The sequence below is a fragment of the Phyllobates terribilis genome, unplaced genomic scaffold, assembly GCF_046119375.1.
Source record: "Phyllobates terribilis strain yellow unplaced genomic scaffold, ASM4611937v1 Scaffold_192__1_contigs__length_3615891, whole genome shotgun sequence".
Classification (NCBI taxonomy): domain Eukaryota; kingdom Metazoa; phylum Chordata; class Amphibia; order Anura; family Dendrobatidae; genus Phyllobates; species Phyllobates terribilis.
Window position 1 is genome coordinate 586,184 of NW_027362952.1, and position 13,659 is coordinate 599,842.

Consider the following 13,659-nt stretch of genomic DNA (forward strand, 5'->3'; position numbering starts at 1 on the left):
CAGCTGGAGATTTGGGAGCTGTGAGGAAGCAAGTGCGATTGGGGTGACACCTTTGAGGACTGGAGTATTTGTGATGTTGAAGTTGATGTGGAGGAGAGCCCACTTAAAGGAGCACTTGATATCCGTTGAAGCACCTGCTGTTTTTGTGCCTCATCTGGAATTTGTAGCGATTGGCGTGGCCGTAAGAAAGGGATCTTATCACATTGTCCACTAAAAGAAGTAGACATTTTAGTTTGGCTGGAAGATGGTCTTTCTTCTGCAGATGTTACTGTTGCTTTAACACCTACCCCACGGACACAACCTTTTTTCCCCTTCCCAACACGCCTATTCCCCTTTCCACCAGCAGCAGGCCTTTTTCCACTCATTTTGGTGGTTAACTAATTCACAACTCTGGAGTTGTTTGCACAAAAAAACAATGGATGGTAACCGAGCAGAGCTGAGTGGCCAAACTGTGGTATTAGGCCAAAACTATTGGCTGGGTTAGATGCAGAAAAAAATTATATTCAATTTGCAACCTGATGGAGGTCAGTATAGATGGACTAATACAACAAGTCCCACACACAGCTAGAAGCCCAATATTTTTTCAGAGGTAGATGCAGAAAAAAATTAAATTCAGTTTGCAACCTGATGGAGGTCTGTATAGATGGATTAATAGAACAAGACCCACACACAGCTAGAAGCCCAATATTTTTTCAGAGGTAGATGCAGAAAAAAATATATTCAGTTTGCAACCTGATGGAGGTCTGTATAGATGGATTAATAGAACAAGACCCATACACAGCTAGAAGCCCAATATTTTTTCAGAGGTAGATGCAGAAAAAAATTATATTCAGTTTGCAACCTGATGGAGGTCTGTATAGATGGATTAATAGAACAAGACCCACACACAGCTAGAAGCCCAATATTTTTTCAGAGGTAGATGCAGAAAAAAATATATTCAGTTTGCAACCTGATGGAGGTCAGTATAGATGGACTAATACAACAAGTCCCACACACAGCTAGAAGCCCAATATTTTTTCAGAGGTAGATGCAGAAAAAAATATATTCAGTTTGCAACCTGATGGAGGTCAGTATAGATGGACTAATACAACAAGTCCCACACACAGCTAGAAGCCCAAATATTTTTTCAGAGGTACTGTAGATGCAGATAAAAATTATTTTTAATTTGCAACCTGATGGAGGTCAGTATAGATGGACTAATAGAGAAAGTCCGACACACTGCTAGAAGGCCAAATATTTTTTCAGAGCTAGATGCAGAAAAAAATTATATTCAGTTTGCAACCTGATGGAGGTCAGTATAGATGGACTAATAGAGAGAGTCCCACACACTGCTAGAAGGCCAAATATTTTTTCAGAGCTAGATGCAGAAAAAAATTATATTCAGTTTGCAACCTGATGGAGGTCAGTATAGATGGACTAACAGAGAAAGTCCCACACACTGCTAGAAGGCCAAATATTTTTTCAGAGCTAGATGCAGAAAAAAATATATTCAGTTTGCAACCTGATGGAGGTCAGTATAGATGGACTAATACAACAAGTCCCACACACAGCTAGAAGCCCAATATTTTTTCAGAGGTAGATGCAGAAAAAAATATATTCAGTTTGCAACCTGATGGAGGTCAGTATAGATGGACTAATACAACAAGTCCCACACACAGCTAGAAGCCCAAATATTTTTTCAGAGGTATTGTAGATGCAGATAAAAATTATTTTTAATTTGCAACCTGATGGAGGTCAGTATAGATGGACTAATAGAGAAAGTCCGACACACTGCTAGAAGGCCAAATATTTTTTCAGAGCTAGATGCAGAAAAAAATTATATTCAGTTTGCAACCTGATGGAGGTCAGTATAGATGGACTAACAGAGAAAGTCCCACACACTGCTAGAAGGCCAAATATTTTTTCAGAGCTAGATGCATACAAAAAATTATTTTGAATTTGCAACCTGATGGAGGTCAGTATAGGTGGACTAATAGAACAAGTCCCACACACTGCTAGAAGGCCAAATATTTTTTCAGAGCTAGATGCAGAAAAAAATTATATTCAGTTTGCAACCTGATGGAGGTCTGTATAGATGGATTAATAGAACAAGACCCACACACAGCTAGAAGCCCAATATTTTTTCAGAGGTAGATGCAGAAAAAAATATATTCAGTTTGCAACCTGATGGAGGTCAGTATAGATGGACTAATACAACAAGTCCCACACACAGCTAGAAGCCCAATATTTTTTCAGAGGTAGATGCAGAAAAAAATATATTCAGTTTGCAACCTGATGGAGGTCAGTATAGATGGACTAATACAACAAGTCCCACACACAGCTAGAAGCCCAAATATTTTTTCAGAGGTATTGTAGATGCAGATAAAAATTATTTTTAATTTGCAACCTGATGGAGGTCAGTATAGATGGACTAATAGAGAAAGTCCGACACACTGCTAGAAGGCCAAATATTTTTTCAGAGCTAGATGCAGAAAAAAATTATATTCAGTTTGCAACCTGATGGAGGTCAGTATAGATGGACTAACAGAGAAAGTCCCACACACTGCTAGAAGGCCAAATATTTTTTCAGAGCTAGATGCATACAAAAAATTATTTTGAATTTGCAACCTGATGGAGGTCAGTATAGGTGGACTAATAGAACAAGTCCCACACACTGCTAGAAGGCCAAATATTTTTTCAGAGCTAGATGCAGAAAAAAATTATATTCAGTTTGCAACCTGATGGAGGTCTGTATAGATGGATTAATAGAACAAGACCCACACACAGCTAGAAGCCCAATATTTTTTCAGAGGTAGATGCAGAAAAAAATATATTCAGTTTGCAACCTGATGGAGGTCAGTATAGATGGACTAATACAACAAGTCCCACACACAGCTAGAAGCCCAATATTTTTTCAGAGGTAGATGCAGAAAAAAATATATTCAGTTTGCAACCTGATGGAGGTCAGTATAGATGGACTAATACAACAAGTCCCACACACAGCTAGAAGCCCAATATTTTTTCAGAGGTAGATGCAGAAAAAAATATATTCAGTTTGCAACCTGATGGAGGTCAGTATAGATGGACTAATAGAATGATGCTATGCCCAAAAGATTTTACTTCACTAGGTGCAGTAAAAAAATTGGTATTCTATACACAGGTGGTATATCTTGCAACACAGATAGGCTACTCCACTGACTAACACACTCTGCAATAGGCCAAAAAGCATTAGCTTTGCTAGATTCAGCCAAATGCTGTGAAAAAAACTTGCACAGCACTGGCACAGACCTGCCTGGCAAAAACTGATAGGAACTGATGTAACCTAGTCCTGAAAAGGACTCCAATTACAATTAGTCTTTACTCCCACAACCTATCTATTTAAGAGCACAGACCTGCCTGATAAAAGTCGTAGGAAATGCTGTAACCTAGTCCTTAAAAGGACTGCAATCACAACTATTCCCTACTCCCAAGCTATCTGTATATTTGTGCGAAAATTGGCTTGAAATTAACAAGGTATAGCGCACACAGCAACAGCGGTGCCGTCTAACACGCAGCTGCAGCAGTGAGAAAATGGTGGCGACGGGGAAAATGGCTTGGTCTTATAGGGCAAGGACATGTGACATACACTGCCAATGACACATGCCCTTGCTTGTGTGAAAAAAAGCACTTCGCTCCGTGTGTGCGCTGCTGATAGGCTGACAGATTGCACCTCCCCACTGCAAATGCGGGAAAGAGAAAAAAAAATGGAGATCTTCATTGTTCCTGCAGAGATCCATCCCCTGCCCCTCCCCCCACCCCGCTGTACACTCAAACTGCGTATTAACATTAATTTTCATCATTACTGAGAAAAAATCCAGTTATGATTTTGGTGCACGAACAGTTATCGAACATAACCTCGAACAGCCGAATTTTTCTCAAATTGTTCGTGTTCGCCGAACGGCTCGAACACCGCCCAAAACAGCTCGAATTTGAGATTGGCGAACAGTTCAAGTAGAACAACGCTCATCTCTAATAATAATACCAAAGAATTTGTGATTGCAATCATTTTCAGGAAGAAACTGAGTATTATCTGACAGAATTGCAGGGGTGCCAATACTTTTGGCCACCACTGTATATCAGGTGTAAGGGCCACATAGTAATGGTATCAGGGGCCCCAGCAGCCGCCTGTACTCAGCTACTATATATGGCCACGGCCGAAAGTGTTGGCAATCTTGAAATTGTTCCAGAAAGTGAAGTATTTCTCCCAGAAAATTATTGCAATTACACATGTTTTGTTATACACATGTTTAATATTCTTTGTGTGTATTGGAACAAAAGAAAAAAACAAACAAAAGGAAAAAAGGCAAATTGGACATCATTTCATACAAAACCCCAAAAATGGGCAGGACAAAATTGATAGCACCTTTCCAAAATTGTGGGTGAACAACTTTGTTTCAAGCATGTGATGCTCATTCAAACTAACCTGTGGCAAGTAACAGGTGTGAGCAATATGAAAATCACACCTGAAACCAGATAAAAAGTGGAGAAGTTGACTCAATCTTTGCATTGTGTCTGTGTGTGCCACACTAAGCATGGAGAACAGAAAGAGAAGAGAACTGTCTGAGTACTTGAGAACCAAAATTGTTGAAAAATATCAACAATCTCAAAGTTACAATTCCATCTCCAGAGATCTTGATGTCCCTTTGTCCACGGTGCGAAACATAATTAAGAAGCTTACAAGTCATGGCACTGTAGCTAATCTCCCTGGACGTGGATGGAAGAGAAAAATTGATGAAAGGTTGCAACGCAGGATAGTCCGGATGATGGATAAGCAGTGCCAATCAAGTTCCAAAGAAATTCAAAGTTGTCCTGCAAGCTCAGGGTGCATCAGTGTTAGCGCAAATAAGCGCTAAGGCAGGAGACCCAAGAGAACCCCACTGCTGACACAGAGATATAAAAAGCTACACTGAAGTGTGCCAAAATGTATGCAAGCCAAAATCCTTCTGGGAAAGCATCTTTTCGACAGATGAGACCAAGACAGAGCTTTTTGGTAAAGCACATCATTCTACTGTTTACCGAAAATGGAATAATGCCTACAAAGAAAAGAACACACTACCTACAGTCAAATATGGTGTAAGTTCAAAGACGTTTTGTGGTTGTTTTGCTGCCTCATGCACTGGGTGCCTTGACTGTGTGCAAGGCATCATGAAATCTGAAGATTACCAACGGATTTTGGGTCGCAATGTAGTGCCCAGTGTCAGAAAGCTGGGTTTGCGTCCTAGGTCATGGTTCTTCCAGGAGAATGACCCAAAACATACTTCAAGAAGCCCGCAGAAATGGATGGAAACATAGCGCTGGAGAGGTATGAAGTAGCAGCAACTATGAGAGACATGGAGCAGTTTACAAAAGAAGAGTGGTCAAAATTCCAGCTGAGAGGTGTAAGAAGCTTGTTGATGGTTATAGGAAGCGATTGATTGCAGTTATTTTATTCCAAAGGGTGAGCAACCAAATATTAAAGTTGATGGTGCCAACAATTTTCTTCAGACCATTTTTGGGGCTGTGTGTGAAATTATGTCCAATTTGCCTTTTTTTCTGCTTTTTTTGTGTTGTTGCAATACACACAAAGAAAATAAAGTGTGTATAGCAAAACAGATGTAACTGCAATAATTAGGAGAAATACTTCATTTTCTGAAACAATTTCAAGGGAGTGAACACTTTCGGCCATAACTGTATGTGTAATATATACATATATACATACACACACACACACAGTTGAAACCAGAAGTTTCCATACACTATATAAAAAGACACATCTGCATGTTTTTCTCAATATCTGACATGAAATCAGAATAAACCTTTCCCGTTTTAGGTCAATTAGGATTACCATAATTTTTAAAATTTGCCAAATGCCAGAATAATGAGAGAGAGAGAGAATGTTTAAGTCATTTTTATTACTTACTGCAAAGTCAAAAGTTTACACACACTAAGATTACTATGCCTTTAAACAATTCTGGACTGCCCATATGATGATGTAATGTGTTTGGAAGCTTCTAATAGTTTTTTTGGCAACATCTGAGTTAATTAGAGACACACGTGTAGATGTATTTTAATGCACACCTGAAACACACTGCTTATTTCTGTAGTATCATGGGAAAGTCTAAAGAAATCAGCGAAGATATCAGGAAGAGAATTGTGGACTTGCACAAGTCTGGCTCATCCTTAGATACAATTTCAAGATACCTGACGGTGCCTCGTTCATCTGTACAAACAATTATACGCAAGTACAAACAAGATGGGAATGTACTGCCATCTTATCGCTCAGGAAGGAGACGTTTTCTGTGTCCCAGAGATGAACGTGCTTTGGTCCGACATGTGCATATGAACCCAAGGACAAAAGCAAGAGACCTTGTGAAGATGATGGCGGAAGCTGGTAAGATTGTGTCAATAACCACAGTGAAACGAGTACTGTATCAACATGGGCTGAAAGGCCACTCTGCCAGGAAGAAGCCATTACTCCAAAAGAAACATAAAAAAGCCAAATTAATGTTTGCAAATGCACACAGGAACAAAGACCTTAATTTTTGGAGACATGTCTGTGGTCTGATGAAACTAAAATTGAACTTTTTTGGCATAATGACCATCGCTACGTTTGGAGGAAAAAGGGAGAAGCTTGGAAGCCTAAGAACACCATCCCAACTGTGAAACATGGGGGTGGCAGCATCATGATCTGGGGTTGATTTGCTGCAGGAGGGACTGGTTCACTTCACAAAATAGATGACACCATGAGAAAAGAAGATTATGTGGCAATACTGAAGCAACATCTCAAGACATCAGCCAGGAAGTTAAAGCTTGGGCGGAAATAGGTATTCCAAATGGACAATGACCCGAAGCATATTGACAAAATGGGAACAAAGTGGCTTAAGAATAACAAAGTCAATGTTTTGGCGTGGCCATCACAAAGCTCTGATTGCAATCCTATTGAAAATTTATGGGCACTCTTGCTGCGAGCAAGGTGACCTACAAACCTGGATCTGTTACACCAGTTTTGCCAGGAGGAATGGGTCCAAATTCCGACCAACTATTGTGAGAAGCTTGTGGAAGGATATCCCAAAAGTTTGACCCAAGTCATTCAGTTTAAGGGTGATGGTACCAAATACTAATGAAATGTATGTAAACTTTTGACTTTATATATATCAAAAATTGATTCTGCTATAACCAGAACCCTGGTAGGATAAACAAAAACATGAACACTTCAAATAATATTAACAATATAATTTTATTAGAACATAAAATAACAATAATTAAAATACCAGGAGCCTCAAATGTGAGGGACAAACAAATGCTGTACCCTATTCCTGAAGGAATTGAGGGTAAACTGATTAAATTTGCTGATGACACAAAGCTAGGAGGGATAGCTAATACTAGAGAAGAGAGAGAGAGGATTCAAAAAGACCTAAATAAACTGGAGCAGTGGGCAGCAACCAACAGAATGGTTTTTAACAGGGAAAAATGCAAAGTACTACATCTGGGCAATAAAAATGAAAAAAGCATATACAGAATGGGAGGAATAGAGCTAAGCAACAGTACATGTGAAAAAGACTTAGGTATACTAATAGATCATAGACTGAACATGAGTCAACAGTGTGATGCAGCAGCAAAAAAGGCAAATACAATTCTGGGATGTATTAACAGAAGCATACAGTCTAGATCACGTGAAGTCATTATCGGTCTTTACTCCTCTTTGGTCAGACCTCATCTGGAATGCTGTGTACAGTTTTGGGCACCACATTTTAAAAAAGACATAGACAAACTGGAGCAAGTTCAGAGAAGAGCGACCAGAATGGTGACTGGTCTGCAAACCATGTCCTATGAGGAACGGTTGCAGGATTTGGGAATGTTTAGCTTGCAAAAAAGAAGACTGAGAGGAGACTTAATAGCTGTCTACAAATATGTCAAGGGCTGTCACATTGTAAAGGATCATCTTTATTCTCATTTGCACAAGGAAAGACTAGAAGCAATGGGATGAAACTAAATGGGAGGAGACACAGATTAGATATTAGAAAAACCTTTTTGACAGTTAGGGTGATTAATGAGTGGAACAGGCTGCCACGAGAGGTGGTGAGTTCCCCTTCAATGGACGTCTTCAAACAGAGGCTGGACAGACATCTGTCTGAGATGATCTAGTGAATCCTGCTTTGAGCAGGGGGTTGGACCAGATGACCCAGGAGGTCCCTTCCAACTCTACCATTCTATGATTCTATGATTCTATGATATCTGCGCAGCAAGAGTAATAACCATATATTACCCCATTACTGAAATAATGTGACTATACAAATGCATTGCAAAACATTTCAATCTGAATAACCGCTCATGTGGCAAAAATAGAAAGAAAGAAATGCATATGCTATTATAACGGTCACTAGACTATCACTGATGAGTTTGAGATACGCCTATAAAATGTAAAGCGGCAGTGCATATGATGATATAGAGTCGACTGTCCAGAAAAAAAGTGCAAAGTGCTTAGATAAATATAACGTATTGTTTCCAGCCTCAAAGAAACTAATGCATATAGCGGTTAATAATGTTAGTATATCTATCAGGGGAGACTGGGTACATAAAAGAGGCTGGGTACGGTCCCATAGAATAACTATAGTGTAATAGTGGCACTGTCCACAAATAGACAAAACAGCTCAACACATCATGAGAAAGAAATACCTGGTTAGAATGGCAGCTTCTAGGCAGGGTAAGCACGCGTCCCTCCACCCCGACGCGCGTTTCATCAACACTTCCTCAGGGGTCGTGCCAGGGAGGGGAACGCCAGATGTTATATAGGGAGCCTAATCCAATCATGAACCGAGCCGGAGAGAAAAAGTGTGTCACCTGACTTTCCGGTATGTGTTCTGGCTGGTATACGGCGTGAGACATTCTGTGCCCGCCCCAATACATGTGACTCTGCGGCTTCTGGCATTTGACCCGCAAGCCGGCAGTGCAGTCACGGACATGACTGCAGTGCGTACCAGCAGGGTCTAAGAGCCAGAAACAGCCAAGGTCAGGGGGAGGCGCCCATAAATGCTAGCGCTCAGCAGCCATACACTCTAACCTGATCATACATAATACTAAGGTGTGAATAGGCAGAAATTATGGGATTCTATTGTGTAGTGAACAAATATACACACTGATTAGTGATTAGAATAATGTTAAGACTTTGCAGTAAGTAATAAAAATGCCTTAAAACATTCTCTCTCTCTCATTATTCTGGCATTTGGAAAATATCAAAAATGATGGTAATCCTAATTATCCTAAAACGGGAAAGGTTTATTCTGATTTCATGTCAGATATTGATAAAAACATGCAGATGTGTCTCTTTATATAGTGGATGGAAACTTCTGGTTTCATCTGTATGTGTATTGATTTCATGGCTCTAATGATTTTTGGGGGAATTGCTCAAGTTTTTAATGTAAGCATCAAAAATTGTAAAAAATTTTTTACACTTTTATATTTTTTACATATTTCTATGTCGCCAACAAATTCTGCAAAGTTCAGTTTTTTTCTCATTAATAAAACTTGCATTTTTCTAATCATTTATTGTATCATAAAATATTACACACAATGCAGATTGTTCAACTTTGCCAAAATTTGACTTTTCCCATGTGTCCACCAGTCTTGACCAGCACCGGCAAAATTTTGAAGCCTTGCGGAGCTTCTTGGGGAGAGGCTTAACAGCGCCGCAGGTTTTTCCAGCTAATCCTTCACTAAAACAGGCGTGTAAAAGGCCAATCTTCATGAAATGGGACATAATCTTGTGTAACTGTCTGCCCAGAAACAATGTAGGGCTGACAATTATCTAATAGGTTTGAGGCCTTAAAGGGACTCTGTCAGCACAGAATGACTGTTCAAACCAAGCACAGGCACTCGATGCACTCTTGCTGCGGCCAAACATTTAAGTGCATCTTCTCATCTATTTCTATCCCTGTTACAAAATGGAGCGTCTGGTTGGATGCCCGACCACTGATCCATTCATTCTCAATGGAGCTGTTGGAAAAAGCAGAGCGCTCTGCAGCCCCAAAGGGCAAGAATGGAGGTCAGACTGAGCATGTGCACCGCTGCCCAATTCCAAAAGTGATAAAAGTGCCGCATTCTGCCCATCAGTGCCGCTCTAAGCTGTTGGACACCACCGATCACCTTGGATAGGTGATAAAGGGGTCGTCTGATGAAAAGAAGTTCTCTCGATTGATGCACGGAAGCATCGTTATAAAATACAGTTTTCTCTCATAAATTGTGAGATTTTAGTATTACGTTATACCAGGGATGGCCAATTTATTTTCCCGAGGAGCCCTCCACTGTTCTGGAGGGAAAAATCAACAGGCTGAAATCAATTCTGCTCAATATTAGAATTGATACATTCCGCTGACTCGCTGCTACATGTTACGATAGAGCTTATTGTATCGTCTATCCTTACTTGTAGTGACTCGCCCCCTGGGCCGTGGGGCTCTCGGAACCGGACAACAGGGCAATGCTGGGAGTAGTAGTGGCGACCCGGTCCCGTGGGTCAGGGTGGTCAGACCAAATGCTGTGGCAGTGTATTTGTAGGTTTTGAAAGTCCGACTACGCCACCTGTGGATTGCGGTCAGGGAGGACCGCCGCTGCAGGGCAGACCGCTGAGGCTGGTGTTGGGGGTGCAGCAGGGAATAGTACAACTCCCCATGGGAGGAGTGTAGCCTCAGAGCAGTGTAATAGGATGCTGGGGGTGATGGTGCAGGCGCAGCAGTAATCACACAGAGTCCAATAATGCAGTCCAGGGTCTTTTACTGCAGATCTTATCACAGACCCACCAGGAGTACAGGGAGGAATGGACCTGGGTGTCTGAGGGCATTCGGGCGAGCTCCACTGGTCAGGGTGAGTGGGTAGGCCTACCGTTCTCTCTCTGCCCTTGCTGACTATCTCCCCCTTTAGTGGTATGATAGCCCACGTCCCTGAGCTGGCCGTGTACTACGCCTGTATGGCTTGCGACTCGGGCCTTAGGTACCTATAGCTTCTCTGTGCTGTACCGGTCCCTCTGTGTGGCGGAGCTTCCAGGCTTCTTTGGCCAAGGGACCTAAAATCCCTCGCAGGTAGATGATCTGCTGCAGGACTTGCAATCCTGACAGCCTCGGATCCCAGTGTACGGTATGTAGTTCTCTCTCAGCCAGGACCGACTCTCGTTGCCTCTGTCCCTGGCTTGCTGTTCCTCCTTAGCCTCCTGGACTCCTCAGCTGCCGCTGACCTGTCCCTCTCTTCTGGGAACCCTTCTGGATGCTTCAGAAGTGGGTCCTGGTCTCCCTAACCCTGCCCTCAGTACCAGCTTTAATAGGGGCAGCCTGCCCCCCCTACTGGCCTGGGACAGGAGGTGCTGCAGGCTAATGGTCCATGACCAGAGAACCTCCCTCCTGCTCTCAGACACAGCCTTACAAGTTTGTGGCATCCAGACATGGGGTGACACATTCCCCCCTAGTAAAGTTTAGTACTCCGGGACTAACAAGAAACACGAATACCGGGTATAAATTATAACATAAACACAACAGAGAAGAAAACAACAAACAACACCACATATTGAGTTCTTTAGGTCACAGCGTGGTCTGTGACCGGGTGTCCGTTTCACCCAGTAAGGCGAAGTCTTAACCGGTGCGGGGACATGTCCAAAGCAAACCCCAAGCGTTGGCCCTGGGCGTGGCTGCAAGGCGAAGCAAACTACTTTGGACCACTCGGGGCCACGCCAGACAGGTTTTTCTTCCGTGGCCATCTTCGCAAGAGGCACCAAGTGCAACTATTTACAAGGTAGTTCGGTTATCCAAAGTTCATAACCTGTCAGTCCATATATCTAGAAAAACTGGAGAAAACACTATTAGCTACAGGTAACAAACATATTAAATATATACATGGTACGTTTAGATCTCGCACTTATATCCTCCAGCGAGCTGGTGTTTGTCCCCTAGTGCTGCTGGTTGATCTCCTTAACCCACTGTCTGGTGGTGGACCAACCTGGCTTTCCCCACTATCATTGAGGGTACAGCTACTAGCTAGGTTCATAGGTAGGGCAGGCAGCTGTCCGCAGGTTCTTTGGCTTACCACAGGCATGGCAGGCTCCCTGTCAGCAGAGGGATGACTCTCCTGGGCTGCTGGCATGGGTTCTTCTGCCTCTGGGGCTGCTTGCTCTTCTTGCTCTCCGGTAGGCTCCTGCTGGGTAGGCTGAAGGAAGTGTAGGACGGGTACCAGTATTGCGCCATTTATCTGAGTCCAGGTCCGGGGGAACTCTCCGAGAACTGTGCTGATCATCTCTTCCTTGTCCTCTGCGGATTCAAGGTCATCTTGATCTTCATTTGGACTCTGTAGTTGCTCGGGGCACCGTTTTAGGTGGTCTCTGGAAACAGTACTAGTGGTTTCTCCTCCATCCTTGGTGATCACACATACCTTCGGGTTGTCGTGGTCGGACTGCAGTACTGTGTACGGGTCTCTCTCCCACTGGTCATCAAGCTTGTGTATCCTTTTCTTACGCTTCAGGACCTGCTCACCAGGTTCCAGGGGACCAGCAGGGGCGTGTTGGTTGAAGAGCCTCTCTTGCTTTTCTCTCGCTTGAGCCAGACTCCTCTCCACACTCTCCTGTACCTTCTTGTACGGTAGCCGCCATTCCGTATCCCAGTCTGCATCTGGGGAGGTGTCCTCGGGTGTCAGGACTCCCATCTCCAGGTCTATCGGCAGCTTACCTGGTCTTGCTCGCATTAGGTAAGCCGGGGTGAAATTTGTAGCATTCACCGGGATATGGTTGTACAAATCAATCAGGTCTGGCAGCTTCTCCGACCACAGGCTGCGTTCTTCCAGGGGTAACGTCTTGAGGAGATAAATGATGATATTGTTCATTTTCTCACACAGCCCGTTAGTTTGCGGGTGGTAAGGCGTCATCCGAATCTTCCTACAGCCGTAGAGGTTGCAGAACTCCTGGAATACTTCAGCCTCAAACGCTGGACCTTGATCTGTCAAGACCTGTTCCGGATACCCATGTGGACGGCAGAAGTGTTGCTGGAAGGCTCGGGCCGCTGTTTGGGCGGTCAGGTCTTTAACAGGAACCACTACCAGGAACTGGGAGTAATGGTCCACAATTGTCAGGGCATAGACGTAGCCCGATCGGCTTGGAGCCAATTTCACATGGTCCAGAGCTACCAGCTCAAGAGGCTGCCTGGTGACGATGGGCCTCAGGGGTGTCTGCTGGCTGGTACGGTCCTTCCTTCTGAGGTGACATGGGCCGCAGTCCCTGCTCCACTTCTCTATGGCCCTTCTCATGCCGACCCAATAGAACCGCTCCCTCAGTAGGAACTCCAGTTTCTTCCACCCGAAGTGTCCCGCTCTGTCATGGTAGGCCTCCAGGACCATTGCTGCATCTCGCCTTGGGACCACTATCTGCCAGGTCAGCTCGTGCGTCCAGTGGTTGACAAGCCTTCTGCACAGCTTACCCTCGTAGAGGAATAGCCTGCTTTTCTCCTTCCATATCTGCTTGGCTTCCTCTGGAGCGTCCGGGCCAGGGCTAGCGTCTTCCTGGGTTAACATGTCTTTCACCAGGCGTATTGCAGGGTCGCTGTCTTGCGTTTCAGCCCAGCTGTGGTGGGGTAAGGGGTTGAACATGACGGTGGTTAAGTCTTTGTCTCTTACCCGATGAGAATGCTGAATGGC